Below are 4,576 nucleotides of genomic sequence, written 5' to 3' on the forward strand. Positions count from 1 at the left end.
CGAAGCTTCTTTCAGGGCTAAACCCGAGAAATGAAAAATTTCACTGGTTAGAGGTGTTCCCGTACAAACCAACAATGTTGATTGTGGAATGTTTGTCTGTAAATTTATGCAAAAATTAGTACAAAGCTATAAACATGATTGGAGTGAAGATATGAGCTGGTAGACAGAAATGCCAAAATTTATGGCAGAGCTTGCCCAAGATATTTGTTTGTTGGTACAAAACCGTAATCAGGAGACTTATTATTGTCGTATTATTCTGTTATGTTATTCTTGTATTTCTTTGTTATAGTATTATTGTCATATTATTGTGGAATTGTTGCAGTATTATTGTAGTCTTGCTGTCTATAATATTTTAATTTTACTGTAATATTTTGGTTGTATTGCGGTAGTTCTTCGGTTGTATATATAGTTCTGTAATCAAAATATTTTAATAAAACCGAGATATATTCCAACAAAGGAATATTCTAATAAAACTGAGATATATTCCTCCGCCAGCACGCGTATATATTTTGGTTGTATTGCGGTAATACTTCGGGAATATTTTGGTATTATTCAGCGCAAACGAGAGATAAAATTAAGTTAAATTCTCAAAATATTTTAAATCGCACGGATCTTATTCAAATGTCATTTAGTCATTCGTAGATGTTATGTAGTAGTCGTATTATTTATTTATCCTCAGATACGACCGCGGACTAGCGAATCCAACAAAGGAATATTCCAATAAAACCGGGATATATTCCTCCGCCAGCGCTCGCCAGCGCGTGTATATATTTTGGTTGTATTGATGTAATACTTCAGGAATATTTTGGTATTATTCAGCGCAAACCAGAGATAAAATTAAGTTAAACTCCCAAAATATTTTAAATCGCACGGATCTGATTCAAATGTCAGATTTTAAATCGCACGGATCTTATTCAAATGCCATTTAATCATTTGTAGATGCTATGTAGTAGTCGTATTATTTATTTATCCTCGGTACAAACTAGATACGACCGCAGACTGACGAATCCAACAAAGGTTTATTCCAATAAAATCGAAATGTATTCCTCTGCCAGCACGCGTATATATTTTGGTTGTATTGCGGTAATACTTCGGGAATATTTTGGTATTATTCAGCGCAAACGAGAGATAAAATTAAGTTAAAATCTCAAATTATTTTAAATCGTACGGATCTTATTCAAATGCCATTTAATCATTCGTAGATACTATGTAGTAGTCGTATTATTTATTTATCCTCGGTACAAGCTTGATACAACCGCGGACTGGCAAATCCAACAAAGGAATATTCCAATAAAACCGAGATATATTCCTTCGCCAGCGCGTGTATATATTTTGGTTGTATTGATGTAATACTTCAGGAATATTTTGGTATTATTCAGCGCAAACGAGAGATAAAATTAAGTTAAATTCTCAAAATATTTTAAATCGCACGGATCTTATTCAAATGCCATTTAATCATTTGTAGATGCTATGTAGTAGTCGTATTATTTATTTATCCTCGGTACAACCTTGATACAACCGCGGACTGGCAAATCCAACAAAGGAATATTCCAATAAAACCGAGATATATTCCTCCGCCAGCGTGCGTATATATTTTGGTTGTATTGCGGTAATACTTCGGGAATATTTTGGTATTATTCATCGCAAACTAGAGATAAAATTAAGATAAATTCTCAAAATATTTTAAATTCCACGGATCTTATTCGTAGTAGATGCTACATAGTAGTCGAATTACTTATTTATCCTCTGAACAAGCCAGATATGATATTATGGTATTACTTCGGGAATATTTGAGTATTATTCAACACAAACGACATTATGCTCTGCAAAATATACATTAATTCTAAAATTACAAACAATAGATCGTTTCAATTACTTGGTATTTCACACATCATCATCTAGGTCCATCAATAAGCTTGTGTATGTGTCTGTGGGCAGTGATGCAGGCAATTCCTGCTAATTTCAAGCAATCACATATGAATATAAGTACATATGTCAATTCGGAATTAGATCACACAGCATAAAATGTTTCAAACTTTAAGTTATGTACCTGAGTATACTGATCCGACATTGAAAATTCACTTGGATTTGATGGGTGAAATGTTTCTTGACTTGAAACAACTTCTTTATCCTTTCCTGTTAAACAATGTGTCATGTTAGTGAGCTGTAATTCAGCGTACGTAACAAACAATGTGTCATGTTAGTGAGCTGTAATTCAGCGTACATCCAAAACAATAGAAGAATATAACCTAAATAACACTTTTCTTACTTTTTGATCGGACTTTTTGATCGGTTATTCTTCTCCCAAAAGCCTTTTAACATAACATTAGAAACGTCTTTTGGCCGCATCTTTGTTGGGTCCTTCAAATTGTGTGGTTTATTCGGTGTTTTTTTATTTTTTGACATTGACATTTCTTGATGGTCTCTCCCATTTAATATGACTTCAGATTCGAGTGCTAGTTTCCTTAATGTTTCCAGCACATTTTTTTTCAGCAAGTTCATTACCTTAAGTTAATATGTTGATCCGGTATGCAAATATATGAACGTGTGTTCGATATATGAGACCACTCAAACAAGTTGCTGAAGTTTGTGAATCTTTCAAATGTTTATTACCATAGTTGTTATATATATCCCTCTTTGCATGAACCGACCACCGCCATAAAATATATTTATCAGGGATCTTTATTATATTCTCATGGTTAAGCACTCTTAGAGTGTCATAACATAATATCCCCATCATTTTAAATTTTTTACAACTGCATGTAATTTCAGAATTACCTTTATCGACCTTAACAATCCACGGTCTGACTGTGCGCTCATTATCTAAATTTTTAACATAAAATTCTGAATTTGAACTGGCTAAGCACTCCATAGCAAGACCACACATACCATGTAACAACTCTGCTTCAAACATTGAATATAGCTTCCTCATATAAACTAAAGCTCCTTGCCTCAACACAGAACTACTTTTTACAACGGGAACGATTGCAGACTGTTCAGATTTAAAATCTTCATCCCTCTCATTCCTTCTCCAAGCTTTCATGACATTTTCAAGACCCAAGAAACTCTCAGTGAGGGTGCTTGTTGGCTTAGAGGCATTATGACAAATGTTATTCGTCGGCCCACTCCTTTGTGTTGAAAGGATCCCCATCCCAAATATTTCCTTATTGAAAGCTGTTGACCACTTATGCCTGATATTGTACAAGCTAATCAACCAAGCATTCTCATATAGATTTCGTAACACAATCATTATATGCCAAGTTTCTTCAAACTCCTCCTCAGAGTTACACCTAACCATGCATTTATAAAAAAGCTCATTGACTTTCTTAGTGCTTACACCACAATGTAGTTTTGAAGATAATTTCTTGTAAATATGCCATTGACATAATCTATGTCTTGTGTGCGGAAGGCACTCTTCAATGGATTTGGCCATTGCTTGATCCTGATCAGTGAATATTGTCATCGGGTGCTTGTTGTCCATAATTCGAATAAATGATTTGAATAACCACTTGAATGATTCAACTGTTTCATCTGACAAAAAGCCAACTCCAAATAGAACGTTCTGCCAGTGGTGGTTCACACCAACAATAGGAGCACAACATAAATTGTATTTATTTAATCTATAACTTGTGTCAAATATTATGACATCCCCTGATCCCTGATTTTGTCATTGATCTGAGCACTTGTGCACTGACATCACTCATTTTTCTACTGGAACGCAATAGATGTTTGTTACCGTCTGCCGCCAAAGGATGGTTATGAGTTTCTATAAATTTCTTAACCGACCAGTTACCTTCTACATCGACGACATATCGGATCATGGCTGGACAACCAGTCCTTGTGTCCCCTCTTCTGTACTTCACTGTCACATTGTTATTCAATTCTTTCTTGAAACCAGCCTTACCACAAATGAAATCCTATGTCTTAATCAATTTTTAATTCGCCCAAAAACTAACGTGATCTTTTCGCACAGTGAATCCAATTTGGTGTACACATGCACAATATTGTTCATAGGCTTCCTTCTCATTATGAACCACTGCGCGAAACAAGCTTTCCGCAATTGGATCAATGCACACAGTTACAGGCTTGAGGAACTGCAAATTTCAACATATCACCATTAGAATGACAAAAATAACACTTAAACAAAACCAATTAATATATTCAATAAGAGTCAATGCACACAGTTAAAGGCTCGGAGAGCTACAACTTTCAAACATTTCACCATTAGATTGACAAAATAACACTTCAACGTAACCAATTAGTAAATAAAATCATGCTGGTACGTAACGATAAATCAATAACAACATAATACATAATACAATCATAATACCACATAAATAATACCATAATAACACAAAAGTATACTTCAAAGATAAAAATACAAAAAATACTAGTATAATAAAACCATGATTACACCAAAATAACACTACTTACACCGAACATAACACTATGTTAAAAACACTAATTAGATACAATAATAAATAACACTATGATATGTAATACAACCATAATACTATAGTAATAATACCATAATAACACAAACACTCTTATAAGCCTATAATGCATAAATACTACC

The sequence above is a fragment of the Phalaenopsis equestris genome, unplaced genomic scaffold (genome assembly GCF_001263595.1).
Source record: "Phalaenopsis equestris unplaced genomic scaffold, ASM126359v1 Scaffold232429, whole genome shotgun sequence".
Lineage (NCBI taxonomy): Eukaryota > Viridiplantae > Streptophyta > Magnoliopsida > Asparagales > Orchidaceae > Phalaenopsis > Phalaenopsis equestris.